Source organism: Cinclus cinclus, chromosome 2 (assembly GCF_963662255.1).
Source record: "Cinclus cinclus chromosome 2, bCinCin1.1, whole genome shotgun sequence".
NCBI classification, from domain to species: Eukaryota; Metazoa; Chordata; class Aves; order Passeriformes; family Cinclidae; genus Cinclus; species Cinclus cinclus.
Genome location: NC_085047.1, coordinates 55,475,782 through 55,494,193, shown reverse-complemented (window position 1 = coordinate 55,494,193; position 18,412 = coordinate 55,475,782). Strand labels below are relative to the sequence as shown.

The 18,412-nt window shown below is 42.7% G+C and overlaps 2 long non-coding RNA genes across 2 annotated transcripts in view; one reads left to right on the top strand and one right to left on the bottom strand.

The window, feature by feature from the left end:
- The window catches only part of LOC134041237 (uncharacterized), a 77,327-nt gene extending 61,345 nt beyond the window's left edge, over positions 1-15,982 (bottom strand). The window contains exon 1 of the long non-coding RNA XR_009932967.1: positions 15,647-15,982. This is a non-coding gene — a long non-coding RNA (uncharacterized LOC134041237). The remainder of the gene's footprint in view (positions 1-15,646) is intronic.
- Positions 15,983-16,187: 205 nt separating this feature from the next.
- LOC134057745 (uncharacterized) lies at positions 16,188-18,078 on the top strand. Its single transcript, XR_009934364.1, has 2 exons — positions 16,188-16,440; positions 17,263-18,078. It is a non-coding gene; the product is annotated as an uncharacterized LOC134057745 (long non-coding RNA).
- Positions 18,079-18,412: the final 334 nt, after the last annotated feature.

Genomic DNA, 18,412 nt, shown 5'->3' with positions numbered 1-18,412 from the left:
AGCTTTTACAGTTTGAAGTTGCAAATGTAAATGATATTTTTAAGCTTTCCCATGTAGTATCTAATTGAACAGTTAAAAAAAAAAATCAAAGCTGACTATAGAAAGTATTTATGTAACCAGAGGGGATTTATTAAGATGAGAAATTTAGTTTTCCTGCATGAGGCCCAGCAGAACTACTACAGAAATCAATCCCCAGCAAGATGACTGTGTCTGTTTTGAATAGTATGGTATTCAGAAACATATACAGTTAATAACACATGGATGGATCTAACCCCTGTTTTAAAAGGTGTTAATGAATTTGTCATTTAATAATTTTGAAAATATTACTTACAGGTTAAATATGGACATCCAAAACCAGAATAATTAAAGAGTGGCGAGGAAGAAAAAATACATGTTGTTTGATTAAGTGAGGTGAACAGCCATATACAAGGAAACTGGAATGATGTAATATTTATTTAAGTTGGCAGAAGAATAAATGATTTGAGGTAGAATTGGTAGAATATGGTGTGTATTTATTCTGAGTTATTCTATTTTAGCTGATTTAACAATGTAATCCCCTTATTTAATGTGACTGCAGTTGGACTGAATGAAGTACAATCCGCACATCAGAAAGATCTAGGTTGGAAAGTGTTAATATTTAGGAGTATTAATGTTTTTGGCCAGTTTTGAGAAATAAATAAGAAAATGTCAGAATTAAGAAAAAAGTATTATATTTGGAGAACTAGAAATTGCATTTCTAACCAGTTTTGGGCTCTCCAGACTAGTAGTGTGAGGTACAGGAACAGCATAAAGAGATAGTTACTTTATTAATTCAGTATGTGTGTGTGTTAATTTATATAGCCCAGTTTTCCATCTAAGTTGACCAAAACACAGACACTTTGATTGCCCAGTTTTTATAAACAGTGTGAATAACTTTTTTGGGATGCTCTTGGATGCTTCTTTGAGTGGTTGTGTAGATGTGCTTCCTTGCTGGTGTGCATGTGCCCATGATTGCAAGGACAAATTATTTGAACTAAAAAGTCCATTAAATGCTATCAGCACATACTTGAAGCACCCTCATGTCCACTGACCTCAGGGCATTAAATAACCATGTGAACACAAACATGGATGATTTAATTATTTCTGTCATACCACAGAGATGGAAATCATGCAGTACATGTACTGTGTGATTCACTTAACTTTAGTTGTAATAGCATAATTAATTTCATACCATAAATCAAGTCCCCTAATGACCATTAACAAAATACAGTTTGAGTTAACATACTAGATATACCTCTTCATATATGGATAAAGGAATCATAGGTTGCTGGCGTTTCAGATTTTCCCTGATGTGATTCTTCAGGGAGCAACATATCCCATAGTAACATTTCCTCTTTGATGGAACAAAGAGCAGGGAAGGGAAGGAAGGAGGGAGGGAGGGAGGGAGGGGAGAGTACTTCCCTTAAACAGAGATCAATCTATTTCTAAATTCTACAAGTAAAGCTATAGTTGTGATTTAAGACACTGTCTCTTGTTCAGTGTACTGAAAGCTGGGATTCTCATCTTCTGGGACATATCCATTAGCAGGTTCCACTTGTATTGGCAGGGAAGTCTGAGGGAGGCAAGAGGAACATGATTGTCAATGCAAAATTCTCTGCTGCCCATGTATGTAGAAGGGATAAAATATTCCTCATCAATATGACATGTCTTTGGTTCATGTATTTTAAAGTTCATGTCTTTTGGTTCATGTATTTTAATTTTATTACTTGCATACTCTCTGCAGGACGTTGATAGTGACTGGCTTTGTGTTAAGTGAATTTATTATGTATTTATAGCCCCAAAAGTAGTGATTGTATTTCAGCGCAGTGTCACACATAGTGCTGAGTGACTTGTTAGCCTCGTGGCTTTTCTCTCTCATTCTCTAACAAGATGTCCACCTTACTAGATACAAAAAATGCCAGAAATAGGGTGCTTTCTATGACTGATTGCAAAAGTAAATGTACCATTCCAAATCAGTGACAGAACCTTCTGTCTCTACAGGAAGGGTGAGAGGGCTAGCAGTTCAGTTTCAACTATCAGTGCCTCAGCAATTTCATTTGCTATTTCAAATTCAGATTGGAGTAGTATCCATAATCTCCTAACCAATCACTAATCCTCAGGGATTTTGAACTGCCTGCCTGCAAGATGTCTGCTTTTACATAGGGATCCATGCAACAGAGAAAAGACATTAGATTCCTCATAGGAACGCTGGATTACATTACAGAGTGCTATCCTTGAGTCTTTGTTGTGAACCAAATAGGAATTTTCTTTTGACTTGGTGTTCACCCTGCCTCCTCCCAGAAAAAGTAGCCATCACCACAGCGTGCTTCAGAAGATAAAGCATTGAAGTGTAGTGCCACAACAAATCGTTGATTCAGTTCATGTGGGTCTAAAACTGTATCATCAACAATTCTCAGACTTACAGAAACAACATCAATTTAAACCATTTTGTTATGGTTTTACTGTTATACAGCATATTATCAAGAGCTTTTTACTTCCCAGAGGAGAGACTGTAGGCAACAACAAGTCAATTAAATCAGCCTCTAGGTCATCTTTCAAGATCAGTAAAAACCTCTCAGCATTTATAGTCTCTCCAAAAACATTTTGTACTTTAGCTACATTCTGCAAGTACAGCCTTGCAATGACTTGGTACTTGCTGCATCAGGTGTCTGGGGTACACAGAGGAGTCCTCACCTCATTAAACTTTGAATAAATGGTACTCATTACAGGGTCACCTTCATAAGTTGTAGTAAAAAGAATCTGGGGGACAGACAGATCTATTCAGAGACAGGGATTTGCTCACATTCAAAAAGTCTTTGTGATGTTGAGGAGATGCCTGCTCACCATATGAGTATTTCAGTTAGTACTCTTTGCCTTGAACAATAAATAAGTTTGGGTTTGTTTTTCAGGGACTTCCCAAACAAGTACCAATAGTTAACATGATAATTTATCATATATTTTTGTCAACAAGCCAGTGAGGGACAAGACCATCCTCAGGAGCTTATGTGTGACATACAGCTCTAAGTTAAGCCAGTCAGAACTAGGAAACATTTGGGATTAGAGCTGATAATGTTAGAGCCTTGAGCCTTTCTAACCTTCAGCATATCTAGCCATCATAGCAGGGAGTCAATAGCACTGACCTGTCTTCCAGTCACATTTTTCAACTGGGGCCTTCTAAATATGTGTTTGTTCACAACAGATACAAATAGGTGTCCTGTTCTACTATGCTGAGACCTCCTGACAAAATGTTTTGTTTACTTGTTTATAACATGACTCTGTGTGCCTTTAAAAAAGTCTTTCTTTGTGTCTTGTGAAACTTTTAGTACATTCTCTTTACCTGCTTAGCCAGACATACCCTTCTGCAATAATAATCAGGTCCTGCCGCCAAACCTGGTATGATTATAGCTGATAGACAGGGCGTTGCTTAAGTGAAATCTGCTGACAGAAACTGTTTTGCAACAGTACAGATCACTTTGTGTCAAATAGAGTCACTTTAACTAGACTTACTCACAAACCTGAATGAAAAGACTTTCTGTTTGAGTACCCTGGCATGGTCAGTCTCCCTTAACCTCTTCTACTTCAATAGTACAGAACTGTGCTATTATTTTGACATTAAGTGGAGTTTATATAATTTCTCTAAAAGTGCATTTTTCTGCAATAGCTGCTTGTTTTACTCTGTACAGTGATACAATATACCTTAACTTATAGTAGATTTAGGAAAGACTTTTGTTTATATTTTTACCTAACAATGGAGACCTGTCTTACTGTCTGTATAATTTTTTACTAATAGCAACTTTCCTGTCTGCCTGAGAAATATTTGTGAGTCTTGTAAAACATGTGACAGGGAAAATGGGAGAATACTGTATGAGTTAAGAATCTCCTACTGAAATAATAGGAAACTCTCACAAGCTTCTGAAGTTTTCATTATGATGTTAACTGTGCCCACTTAAGGTTTACTCTAGAAACAATGTTCTCCTCCTTTAGAGGAGGCTTGAACTACTTTAGCTTCAGTTTTCTGCTTCAGATTTTAGATAAAGTTTAGTTGATTCCTTGAGCTTTAGTTATTAGCAAGTAATTTTATTGGAACGGGGCTGATTTCTGTGAAGTGGCAAATTTTCTTCTCTTTATTTCCGCTCCTTACGATTCTTTTAGATTCTGCTTGTAGAAAGACCAGCAGGGTTTTAAGAGCACAATATGCATGACTGCATCTTTTCCTCTAATGCATCTTCCCTAGCAGTGGAAAAGAATGGTTCTCTCAGAATGTGCTCATCTAGGCTTCCAGTTCCCCAGGATCTTGGAAAGACTTCTTTGCCACAGCAGCTTCAACATCTGCCACAGATAGCTGGCAGACTGGTGGTTGATTGGCAGAGCTAAGAAGAAATAGCTTTCCAGCCCTGGGGCAATGCAGTCTTCTTCAGAGACTGTAACTACAGCACCTCTCTAATAAACAGCAAAATTTGTTTTCAAAACAGCAATAATTGTTTTGAAGTCACAAACAAAAGGGATGGACAGGGATCAACTTTTCATTTTCCCTATCAATAAAAAAATAAGGGTGCATCAGAGGACATCAGTAGGCCTATTCAAAGTAAATAATACAATAAATTATATTACTTTATATGTTCATGAGTATTATACTCACAACATTTTTTTACTAAAGGCAGTATAGTTTAACGAAGTTCACAGCAATCTAAGGAGACACTGCACAAGGCCCTGGAAGAGACATCTAGTGAGGGTCACCAACTGGACAAACCACATCAGGTTCAGGAAGCCCTCCAAGCTAAAACAAAGTTGAATGCTGGAATGTATGGGCATTATCAAGTGTGCTTGTCCTGGTCCTGCTGTTCACTGAGGGAATATTTGGACAAGAATTGGCTTTTGTCAGCTGTTAGAGATGGGTAAATGGGCCAAGTGCCTGACCTGAAGCAGTCTGACCTCTCTAGTATTCTTAAAACAAAGTTTGTTTATACATGATGACCTACTCACAGTCTTTGCACAAATGAAACAAAATACTTTCAGGACTTTCCCCTCTTTAAATTCAATCAACTAGAGTCAACCTTAGTCATTCTTATCCCTTTTACTGCACTCTCAACTTTGCTAGCTTCGCAGTCTGTAGTATTTCAGAGATTTTATAACATACATTAATGAAATGCCTCCACCTCTCATTTTTTCTCACGTGATCTTGCCCTTTCTTAAATCAAACTTTATACATCTTTCTCTCTCTAGAAACTTGTTGCTACTATTACAATTCTGAGGAGTGATTTTTCTTGTTCCTTATACTGGCTTTCAGAATCTCTTTATTACAGAGAGGAAATCTTTGAGCCTGGCAATGAAAAGAGCAAGAAAAGTAATAGAAAAATCCATGGGATGGTGTTGTTTCCATCACAGTAATTTGGGAAGAGAAGGTGGAATTTCATTCTGATCCCTCTTAAGTGAATAGATCAAATCCACAGATCTGCGATACCAAATCTGTAAGTCATATTCCAAAATGCAGCAAGCCAGGATCACAACTATAGGAAATTCTCACAAATAACTTTCCCTTTAAACCTGTGAGATTGTCCTTCTAAGTCACTTTACAAGGACAAGGAAATTTAATGGGAAGTCTCTATTTTTAGCAGAGATTAAGATGGTGAATTCTGATGTTCAGTTCCCTGGGTTAGCCTGAAGTCTGTTCAGTTTTCAGTAGATAGGCATAGATGCAGCTGTAGCTTGAGGAGGAGGAGAATGGGTGGAGGAACAGAGAAGGATCTAGAGATCTTCATGGCATCCTTTCACACTTTCCCTCCTGCTGCTGGTAAATCTGCACCTGAACAGCCAGTGCATTAAAGAAAAAGACTATCCTGTTTGTTTTCTTACTTCTAATGCCTCAGATATTGAGGAAATGAAGGTAAACCTCTGTTCCAGGGCTCTGTCTCTTTAACTTTGTGTATACAGGCACAGTAGGGACCCGTGCTGGTTTAAACATACTAAAGTCTAAATGGCTATAAAAGAAAGGAGGGAAATCACATTTTCTGTTATTTGTGTGGCCTCCTGGAATGATTAATAAGTGTTTAATGAGTTCCCTATAAATTGTTAAATTCTTTAAATTAAAAGTTTATTTTTTTAACAAGACCACTTAAAATTAATTATGAAATTGGGTCAGCCAGTACTAAGGTTAAATTTACTATAGTATTTTGAAATAACACAATAAAAATACCATGGCACGCATTTTTTATACCAAAGTTTTAGATAAAGTCAAACCACTGAAGGGGTGGAAGTCACTGGCAGAGCATTTGGAATTATAACCTGAAGAATGTGCAGGTTAACCAGCTTCTGATAGCTTTTCTTTTTCTCTTTGAATGTACTTGTCTACTTTATATTAGTGACTCGTATGTTTGAGATTGAAAAATCCACTGGGAGATGAAAAAGCAGGTAATTTCATTTTTTCTCATTAGGCCCATAAATGAAATCTGTAAGAGGATGAGGTGTACTAGTTGTACAGTCTTGAAGGTCGTGCTAACCAGAAAAAATTAAGTTCACCAACTAGCACTGATTCATCCTTGTTGAATAAATCAGTTTTCAATACGGTACATTCTGATAAGTTCTTTTTCTTACACGTTGTGTAAAGTTATAGCTATTTAATTTAACTGAGAAAAATGGCTCTTTAGCTACATTTTAATTTAATTCCAAATTCCATCTACATGGACACTTTTATAAATTATGATTGGAAGACAAAGTCATGGTAAAGAGAAGCCATTAAATTTTCTATTATAAGATGTAGAAATTAAGAATAAGAAGTTGCTTATATAGGTGATTAAATAAAAAGTGTGCAGGCATGAAGTCACAATCTAGATAGCAAAAAGAACAATATTTTGTAAAGAAGATATATTTAATTGAATAACGGTCTTTAAATTGAAAGAAAAAAAAAAGGAAATACAAATCTGGACCAAAATAGACTGCGTAAGACAAGGCTATTGTCCTTGCTGTTTGAAAAGGTAGCTAGAATTGGTAATTGAACTCAGAGACACAAACCAATTCACCCAGTCTGCTGATAACATGCACTTGTAGTTCTGGGTCCTAAACAAACACAATATGGGCCTTGCAAGTGCTTTAGAAAGCCCTGGTTAATAATCGGTTGTCCAGGAGTCCCCTCTGACCCGCACGGGCCCTCCTTCCCTCGGAACAAAACCCCAGCATCTGTTGCCTGTTGGAGCCATTGCAGTGCAGGGCTGAGCCCTTGTCCCCCCTGCCTGCCTCGGCTCTCGGGCTGCGTGCAGCGAGGAAAGCGGCATCTGCAACTCTCCTTCAGAGCAAATTAAAGAAAGCTGGGCAGCTGAGTTACTGAGACCTGCCTCACTGTAAGGTAGAAGGAGATGACCTGGGGTTAGATGACCCTGATTATCAAGTGTGTTGTCTTGACAAACAGTAATTGCTTGACAATTGCTCTAGGCTTGGGAAACATACGGTATCATGTTCATGCTGTATCCGCTGATAGAGGTTGTTTCCGTTACATGTGCTGGATATTTCTAACTCCACTGAGCCTACTGATGTGTGAAAATATAGATAAGCTCGAACTAGAGGTCTGAAACTGGAAAGTCTGAAACCTGAAAGTCTCTTCTTTGTTCGAGTTACTCCTTTTGGCTAGTGTATGTCTGTCTTGAACTCAAGAATCAGTCGATGTCCAGTATGTCCAGCATCTACAGTGGTCTTTGGAATGCTGGGTTGTTTTTTTGATTCTTTTTTCAATGCTGCCTTTGTTAGACCTGGAGGAATTTCAATGAAAGAATATTTCAGTTTTGTGTTTGGTGAATGCTATTGTCATAATTATTTCCTCGTATAGGTTTCAGCATCAAGGCTGCTGGACACATTAAAGAGCAGTCCACACTCACAGCTCAGTATTTAAGGCATATGCAAAAGTTCAGCACTAATTGTATATTTTATACTCTGTAAGAACAAGTTAATTTTTTTGGTCTGTGCTGTAACAGAACTTCCTTTTGAACTACTGTCTACAGTTACTGTTTCCTCCCCTTTCAGTAGAAGTTTTACTGGTAATATAAATGTGAGCCTCTTCCAATTGAAAACAATTCCTATTTTATTTGAAATACAGTATTCCTTTTTCTGAAAACTTGCTGAGTCTCTCCCTGAAATAATCTTATCTTTTTACATTTTTCCTTATTCCTTAACATGCCTGCTTAAGTATTGAGAAACTTCTCAGTACAAAAATGGTTGTAGAGAAACACACAAGATTATAGGATATTTTCGTGGGGTGCAGATTGCTACAACAAAAGAAAGGAAACGTAGGAAGCATGTAGTGTAGAGTGCTCATAGGGGCTCAAGTGGTTAGGGAGGTGTATTAAAGGAGAGGCGGCAGGAGTCTGTCAGGGGTCAGTACATGGTCACTCGTGACCTCAGGGGCATAGAGATGTAGAATCCTTGTGACATGATTTGCAAGAGAATGTGTGGGCTTTCATTCACTCATTTACACAGCATCAGAAAGTAAATAAGAGACTGCTTTCTTATTTGATGAAGACTTCAGTCATCCAGATCAGCATCTTCCATTAAACTTCTTATCTTTCCTTCCATTTTCATGTGCCTTTTGCACATTTCCAGCAGGCTCTCCCTCTAGAATGATGACTCTAATGCATAAGAAAAGGACAGTTTTGCTATTGTAAATCTGTTGCCATATGATACTGTCTGTCATTATTTTCATTCTTGCTTTCAAATTAAATATCTCCGAGTCTGTATGTTGAAACTGTGTATTATTAACAACTACAACTGTAGTATCTAGATGTAATATACAGATTTTTATCTATAGAGCTCAAGCTTATTTTAAGCCTGGAATGAGATTTTGTCCCTTTGAAACTCCCAGAGCTCAGGTAATAGTGGCTGAGGCAAGACTAAATAGGACGTATTCCTTCTCACTGTTAGGCCACTTGACAGATTAATACAGCTCTACTAGCCTCTGAGTGCCACTGGCTCAGCCCAGCATTTATGCAGTGCTTTGTGCAGACTCTTTCTCCCAAGTGTGAAACCTGCCCTATTCCAACAGGAGGTGGCTTATGGCTTCCTTCTACAGCTCCTGCAGGAGGAACTCTGGGTGAGCTGTGAGGCTTTGAGTGTCCTTTCCCAGGCAGGTCTTCATATCTAATGTGAAGAAAGTGGAAGACTGGTGAGGACTTCAATCACTGTAATTTTGGTTTTCTTTTATTGTGTGGAGATATATGGCATAGGAACTCCTCTTAAGAGAGACCTTCATAGTTGGTTTAGCCTCTTGATGTGCATTAGGCATTGCTAACTAGGAACCTTGCTTTGGGAACTGTAAGCTTTATATTTTTAAGAAGCCAAATGTAGAGGTAAACAAAATGTTGCTGAACACTTTTTTCAGATCTTAGATTATTTTAGACTTTTATAACCCTGGTGTGTGTAGCATTGGCACATCCTGTAAGCACTAATTTATCTCTGTGATTCAGTGAGGTGTAGGACAGTTTTAACTGTCCCTATCTTAGAATAGAAAAGCCATTGGTGAAATTCAGAGTCAAGGACGGCATTATGGCCCTTGTTTAGACTCCCATTCCAAACTTTGGCCAAAGCACCATCCATCTTCCACCTTGGTATAGATTTAACATCAGCAGTTTGATTTAATTTGAAGTGTCTATAGGACCAGTAACCGGAAATCTGTGCTCAGACCGTAGGATGAAAGACAAAACAATTATATTCTTTAATGTGTTAATCAATCCTGTTTATTTAAGCATATTCAGGAAATTGTGGTAAGTTGCTTAACCTCTCAATTTATTTACAGGTCTACTTTGCCTGTAGTGCTGAGCTATTGTGATAGTTTGATTTTTATGATTTGCATCAAGCATGAAGCTTTCAAAGCCATGGGTCAAAGGTAAGTTATTTCAATAATACTGTTATTTGTATATGTCCCTAAAAATATTGTATGTTTATGGGAGAAGTTTATTGAAGACTCAGCTATGTTGAGAAGTCACAGTCCTGAGTAAAGGATGTTATGAAGCAGTAGGAACTCCTGCAGGGAGCTCTGAGAGAGATTTTCTCCCAGTGCTTGCCAATATAGCAAGGAAGTGTGCGTGTACTGCACCAGCTTTTAAAATAGTGCAACCTGATCCTTTCTTTACAGCTCAGAGGGTGGGGGTGGGGGGTGAAGGTGAAAGAATAGGAGTCCATGTCCTCCTCCACATTTTGGGTCTGGTTTTCTCTATTGAGAGAAGAGAGCCTTAATTGTGCATGACTGTTATGAGAAAGGACCCTTGACATAGGCCAGGTTCAATCTAGTCTGTGTTAGGAGAAACTAAGAACACTGCAGTGTCATAATGAGATTCCCCCTCATTTTCATTTTCCCTCAATGATATGTAAATCATTGCTTGTAAGGGATAAAAATCTGTAGGAGTTACGAAACCAAAGTGATTGCACTAATGTGGAACTCCTTCTAGTTAGCCTGCAGTATTTATCACTCTCCTTAGTGTAATAAAACTAAGATGAAATACACTTCAAAACAAAAGACACCATCTAATTTTTCTCTATCTAACTAATAAAAGTAAAATGGGCAAACTAATGTTAATTACTAACTAAATCTTTAAAAACAAGGATGGACAATGTGTAAGTCAGGAAATTGTTCTGTTGAGGGTTTCACTTACGTTGTAGTGTGTAGGGTTTTGAAAGTTATCCAGATATATGAGTTTACAGATTTAACTTAGAAAGACTACCAGAATTAATATTTAGTCAGTAGTTGTGACAGCCAATCAGTACAGTGTTGTGCAGTGGAATCTTTGTGAAATGTATTGTTGTATAAAAAAGGATGTTCTTGCAAATAACACATTCAGACAGAAATGAGGGTACTAAGAGTCCTTAAAAAGTACAGCAGTCTCAATAATCTGTTCTTCTAGCTAAGGTTGCCTAGTTTTCAGCATATTTGTTTTTTACTTCTTTGTGGAGTCTAAAGGCATATTTCTCATCTGGTGAACTGCTACTGAATTCCTGGTTTCCATTCATCAAAGTAATCATTTGTACCTGTAATCCGTGCTAAGAACACTTTTTTTTGTCCGTGCTAGGTGTATCTTGTGTATACATTTTGTACATATTTTGAAGTGATGTCCTGTCTAGCTAATACCATCTATTTGTATGTTGTATTCAGACTGCTAACTGTACATGTAAAAAAATACTAATGAAAACTACTACTGTACTTAAAAATATTCATAAGAATATGTTACTTTTTATGAAGCATTAATGCCAAACTTGAAAACTGTTCTATTAGGCATCCATCAATACAGTTAGAGGGTAAGATCCAGAATCTAAAAGTAAGTTCAAGAGAAGAAGCTGAGGAAAACAATACTGCTTGTTTCCAGATACTAGAAATGAAATCCATGTAAGGGTTTATCCAAAAATGCTATCAGTCTTCAGTTAGAAGTATCATGCCATCACTGGCCAACTGCTGGAAGGAAAAGAGAGTTTTTCTTTCTTAACCACTTCCCATAAAACACCAGTTACTATAAAAGGATAGCTGGAGCTGTTCTTTCTTCCTGCGCCTCAGGCTCCATTTTTAAAAACTTTTTTTTCTCCCCCTGTATCTTATCCATTGTAAATAACTACTGCACTTTCCTGCTCTTATTAGTACTGTCATACAGCTGCAACAATATGAAATGGACATTTTGGATAACATAACATCTGGGTAGAGGCTTCTAAAAAGCGGTAACTGGACTTGCAGTCTTGTTAGTTATGCATGGTTGCTGCTTGTTAAAGTGCTACTGTGCAAAAGCTGAAACACTGGAACTGCCTGCTTGCAGAACCAGGAAGACTGTGCTATCTGAATCAGTCAAATTTCCAAATGCAAGTTAGTAACACCCTTTACAAATTAAAAGATGGAAATGTGTCCAGAGTTTTAAACGAAAGCTGTAGAAATCCATGACATAGGCCTTTATGGTGATCAGAGAAAACTGCTTGTTGCCATTAGGAATTACAGAGCTGCATTAATAAATAAATAAATAAATAAATAAATAAATAAATAAATAAATAAATAAATACCTGGGAACTTATGTACAGAATAAGACTACAAAAATAATTTAAAAGTATCAGACATCAAATGGTACACACAGCCTGATCACCTATACAGTAATACAGCAGTAGTTGACTGATAATCTTGAAAAAAGTGAAAAAAGCAAAGGAAGGGTCATTCAGCTAATCATGTGCTAAATTACTAATTTATGTACTTCAAGTATCAAAAGAAAAGCAGAGTTAGATAATTAATAACAAGCAAGCCTCATTTTTATAAACACAAAAAATTATCTTGACCTTGCAGACTTAAAAAGCCTTCATACTGTAACATAAAACTGAATAAAAACTACATACTGTACATATTAAAATACAGGTTTCAACCCTGGTGAGTTAATACAAATTCACTCTTCTTTGAACTCTAGTAACCCAACTCTAATCTCCAATGGGTTTTGAAAGTTAAACCAGAAAGGACTGTCAGTGTGAGGAGGTGTGTATGTGTGTGTGCATGCACACACACACACACGCACACTCACAGAGAAACACCTTGTTCCCTAATTGTTAAATTTAAGATATACATATCTTAAAAGAGAAAGTAAGTTGATATCTAATGCCTTTATGTGAGGGATATTGAATTGACCTTTGTTTATTATCTCTGGGAGTGTGACAGATCTGTGGAACAGCTAATAACAATTCAAGGCCAGAATTTAAGGGCAAAGTGGGTTTGAGGCGCACAGAAACTTAGCTCATGGTGATGGGAGTTGGCTCCAGTTTCTGTGCCTTAGTCATTAAGCCATGTCCCTACCCAAGCTGCTTTTCCTATCCACCTAATACATCTAGCCACCTTTTGTTTTCAGAGAGCAGGCAGTGCTGGGGCTTACTTTGTACTGTTGCCACTTTAATTCTCTCTGTGACAAGCTGCGGAGCCACAGAAAGCCTGGTAGCAGCACTTGAGCTCCAAGTGCAGCAGAAGTAGGGAGCCCTGGAGGAGCCAGTCAGCTCTCACTGGCCAGCCCATTGCTTGTAGAAGTTAGCATGCTTAAGTTGACATTGATCCCTCAAGGGACTAGCTACCAGCTAAACAGAACTGGAGCACAGGGCTAGCCAAGCATAGATTCTCTGTGACCCTGTGTCAGGACCTGTCATCCTGTTGTAAAAGCCAGCTATGTTACCTTCTTGCCCTCTGAGACTCCCAGGGAATCCCCGAGTAAATGAAGAGGGGAGTTATTTACATCTCCTTCATGTCTCCAGCCCAATCTTTTTTTTTTTTTCCCCTTAAAAAAACCCCAACAAATCAAAACCAACCAAAAACCCAAGAGATAATGGAGAACTTTAAAAAGGCATATTTGCTCCCTTATGAAGGCTTACTACAACAAAGCAAGAATAATTTGCTCTATTAATTATAGATAATGGAAAATATGGAAGTATCTCTGTGGTTAAAGAAATGAGCATACTGTCATTGACGGTATCAGGACTGTTGTATACAGCTGGGAAAGGCAGACACATTGGAATATTACTGGTAGTTTAGAATATTTAGAAGCCTGGAGTTCTATTAAATATGCCGAGGGTGGAAATGCTCATTTGCTTTTGCAGAGGAAATAGAGCAAAGATACACCACAGCAGAGAAAGCTAGCAGGACAAAGGAGATACTATTGACTCATTCCAGACTGCCGACTTAGCAGCTCAACTTTGTTTCCTTTTAACTTTGGTAACAGTACGAGCTCAAAGCTTCTCAGTCTATTTTCTGCACAAATAGAAACACCCAGACTTCAAAAAGTGGTGTGCTTTGAAGAAACCCAAACCATTAACACATTAAAAACTGTGTGTACTATTAAACAGGGCTTCGTGGGTACTTGAATTTTGCAGCGAGTAGATGCTGGTGTTTCGCTAATAATTTTCACACTGCTGCATTCTGGCAGACAATTCTTGAGAAATATAAACTTGCAGAGCACTTTTTGTTGGTTTTAGTGCGATACAATTTTATTGACTTTGCAGTGGGTAAGCACTGCTTCAATATTTTCACAGGCTGAGTAAACCCCACAGACACTTTTTCCCAACCCAGCAGCATATTACAACAAGTTTCTAACCCTACAACATTACACTTGGAGCACTGAGGAAAGCACAGGATGTGTGAAATGTAGATTTTGTCCTTAAGTACTTAAGTCTATATCCCTTAAAAAAAACAAACAAACAAAAAAAAAAGGTAATATTTTTATTGTCCACTCTGCAGTGTCCAGAGCCATCGATATGACAGCTTCTACGCTGACGGTGTCCCTATCCCAAAGTCCCATCTGGACCGTGCTCCCCGGCAAGAGACCGGCCCCGCGTTCCCGCTCGCTGCCGGCGGGAGCAGTGGATCTTCACAGACACCCCACGCTTCCAAGCGCACCTCGCCTCTCTCACGAGCAATCCCTTCCACAGCGTGCGCTTAAAGCGTCACAGAACGTCACGAACTCAAAACTGCTCGGCATCGCGTAAGCCACGGCGGTACTGGAGCGTGTGAGTTGGATGTCACTTGGGGAGCGTTTAGCCCCGGGCTCGGCGGGGCCCTGCAGCCCCCGCGGAGCCGCTCACGGCGCCGGTCCCGCGGGGGGCCCGGGGCGGGCGGGGCTCCCCTGCTCTGCTCCCGTGGCGTCGGGGGCCGCGCCCCCCCCCGTTGGCGCGGCGGGCTGTCACTCAGGCGACGTCACAATACGCCTGTGTGAGCGCTGTAAACACTCGGGCGGGCGTGTGAGTGTGTGTGTGTGTGTGTGTGTGTGTGAGTGTGTGAGAGTGAGTGAGTGAGTGAGTGAGTGACGCGGGGCCGCGCCTCCCCGCCCCCCCGGCTCACCCCCGCCGCCCCCAGGGTGGCACCGAGCCGGCCGGGGTGGGGGGGGGGGGTGAGGCGCGCCCCCGGTTGTTTCCCTGCGCTCATGGTAGCGGCACGAAAGGTAGCATCACTGGAGCAGGGGATGATGTAATTCTCCCTCCGGCCAGTGACTGCCTGCGCTTGCACCGATCCGACTTGCAAACCGGAGGGGGGGGGGTGGGGGGGCGGGTGGTTGTTTTACGCGTGATCGTATCAGCATCTCCTGACGGCGCACCCCCCCGCCCCCCCTCCAACGCCACTTTAAACCCCGCTCCGCTCGTCCCTCCCCTCCCCGGGGCACGGAGGAAGGATGGGGCTGGGGGGAGGAGGGGAGCCCCGCGCCGTGTGTGCAGGGTAAACACGCCAGCGAGCGCCGCGCCGAGCGGTAAACAAGTCTGAGGTGCCCTCCGCCGCACGGCAACTTGCTGCGGGCGGGGTGTCCCCCCCGCACACACACACACACACACACACAGGCACGCACACTCACTTCCCCCTAACAAAAGCCCGTTTAATATCGGCGTCAGCTTTTGTTCGGCGGGCGGCGGCAGCCGTCTCCTCTCCCGATCACCTTATTTCACCGGTCGGCCCCCCCGGCAAAATCCACGGGTCCCCCACGCCCCCATCCCCCCTGCGGGCATCCCCGCTCGCTCCGCGGCGCTGTCCCCTCACCGCCAACAAAGCTCCCCCCGCTACCCCGGAGCTCCCAGTTCCTGCTGCCCGCTCTCTAGGGCAGCGGGCAGGTAGGCGAGCAGGCGGCCCCCCCAGTCCCCGAAAAGGCGGTAGCTAAATGGCACTTACTGTCAAAAGAGAGGGCGAAGGGAGAAGCTCTTCTCTCGGTGCAAAAGCGAAATAGCCACTCGCAGGACGTTGCCAGCATAGAAGGCAGCAAGGGAAAATAAAAAAGATCTTCCAGTAGCGAGGGGGGGAAGGGGAGAGAGGGAGGAAGGGAGAAGGAGGAGGATTCGCCTTTTAACCGGAGAAAAATAAAATCAAAAAATAACCGCGTGTGTGTGTCCCCCCCGTCGCCCCCCCCGGGTTGCCTTTTTTGTGCAGTTTCAGCAAAGCTGCGAGGAAGTTGGTCCTTTTGTTCCACTATTTATAGATTGCGTCAACATTGCGAAAAGGAGAAGGCGGAGCGGTGGCACTTACTCCTCGCCGAGGGGTGGTGGGGAGAAGATATCGGGGTGGAGGGGCGGGGCGGGGGGGAACGTACAAACCCGGCGAGTACAAGCGACTTGAGCTCTCTCCCCTACCCGCCACCGCCGCTACCACGGTGCGGGGGGGGGGGGGTGGGAAGAGAGAACCGGGCGGTGCAGCGGCGGCAGCAGGAGCGGCGGCGGGGAGAGCCGCGGAGGGGAGAACCACGGCGCTTCCCCGCCCGGCTGCCGCCGCACAGCACCGCCCCGCGGGCGGCGAGGCGAGGCGCGCCGAGCCGAGCGGCGGGGCCACGGGGAGGGGGGGCCCCGCCGCTCGGTTGGGCGCTGATCGGCTCGCCGGTACCCTCCGTCTCCCGGTAGAACCTGTTGCGACCCTCTCGGCTGGGAGCTCCGAGGGCAGGTGCACGCACCACCCGGCTCCGTTTTCTTTACGAGGTAGTGCCGAAGGGTTAATTTGGGGAGCCGAGGGGAAAGCATTTTAAAAGCTGGGGATCGTGAAACTTAAGTGTTTTCTTGTCCACAGAAGAAGAAGCGGGGGGAGGGGGGAGAGAACTGGGGGGGCCGGGAGGGGGGGAGAGAAGGGGAACCGTCGCTTTTCTGGCCGAAGGCCAATGTTTCTAAACTGAATGTAAACAAAGAAAACTACAAACACCAGAGGAGGGCCTTCCACCGCCGCCAAGGCTTGGGGGACGTGTTCCTAAAGGGGTGCCGAGCTTTGCCCACGCCTCGTTTCCCTCCGGGTCCTGAACGCCCACGGTCGCCCCGGCCACCGCCCTCGGGGGCCGCGGGACGGGGGGGAACTTTCTGCCGGTGGGGACGGCGCAGGATAGCGAGCCTGGAAAAAAAGCAAAACACCAAAAGAAGTGTGCTCCTTTTTGTTGTTGTTTTGTTTGTTTCCTTTCAACTTGTTTTTTTGAGTTTTTTTTTTGTTGTTGTTTTTGTTGCTGTTTTATTTTGTTGTTTTTGGATTATTGCTTTTGCTTTTTTAAGGTTTTTTTTGTGGGTTTTTTTTTTTTTTAAGAGCCAGGGCTCGTCCCTCCCGCCCCAGGAGGCAGAGCCGCTGTGCCCCGGGCGGGCGGAGGCCGGGACCGGGCTTGCCCGAGCTTGCCGAGCGCTCCCGGCTCTGGCCTCGGGGCTCCGTGGAACTGCTGGTACTGTTACTTGTAACATGCTCGAGGAAACATCCACTGGGCTCCTGCTCGGTCGGGCAAATTTTTCTATGTTTAGACGGGAAAATCTTTCCTTGCTATCACACAGGCCGGTGGGTTGTCACCGCAGGGTTAGAGAGGAGCTGGAAGGAAGGAAGAAGGCTGGAGACGTGCGTGACCGTGACACCGGTTATGTGATAGCCCTAAAAATACCTCTGATGGACCCGCGGGTGATTCTTGCCCAGCAGAAGCACAGCCGACGAACTGGGCGACGTTTGGGGGGTTTTCCCCTGCTCCTTGTTTTCGTGAGTTCTATGGGCGGATGAGTTCTTATGCTTCGGATAACAGATGCCTTCGCGATGATGATTTTCTGGGGGAGAGTGCTATTCCCTCGGAGCTCTCCCCGTCCTTCTCCGCCCAACCCACGCACGGTCTCTGCTTGCGGGGGAGCTCCCTGCGGAGCGGGGAGCGCAGGTAATGCCTGAGGAAAGCTCCAAGCGAATAAAATAAATTCCGTTAGTGTGGTGCTTTTCTTGAAGCGTCTCCTGAATGCCGGGCTTTCCTCTCCTCTACAACTTCGCCGCCAGATCTCCGTCCCGCATCGCTGCTCTTGCGACAGAACACGGTGCTTGCTCATCTTCCGTGGGCTCTCCGTGGGGATTGCGGCTACTCTTTGCTCCTTCTGCTGTGATTGCAAGAAAATAAAAAGAGAGAAAGAAAATAAAATAGTAAAGGGGGAAAATAAAAGTTAACGAAAATTACGTAGTTCGAAGACCGACGGTGTTGAGTGTTGGATGGTTTTTCTGCGTGCAAAACCCCTGGCACAAGTGAACTCTTTTAGCAGCCTTTTAACTGGTCGTGTAAAAATTGACTGGTGATGGAAAGTAGTAAATAGTGGAAATAAAGGATAGATCTAAACTGTGAACCGTGAATAAGCCTTCTTGGAAAGAAAAGAAGTGAAGTGAGTAGAGAGTAGGTAGGCAATTCTCTTGCTTCTGTTCTGAAAAAGGATTGCGACGCGTTGGCACTTTTTTTTTTTTAACATTCTGAGAGAAAAGAGTAAAAAAAAAAAAAATAGCGTTGTGGTGGAAATGGGATGATAAAAGCGAGATGTAAGAGGCATAAGTACCGAAGTGGGTACGCCCGCCCCGGGCGCTGCCCCGCCGCAGCCCGGTGGCTCGGAGCCGGCGGCTGAGCTTCAGCAGAAGCCACGGCGTTCAGAGATGTTGCAACAGCACTTTGGAAGTCTCTAAAGAAAA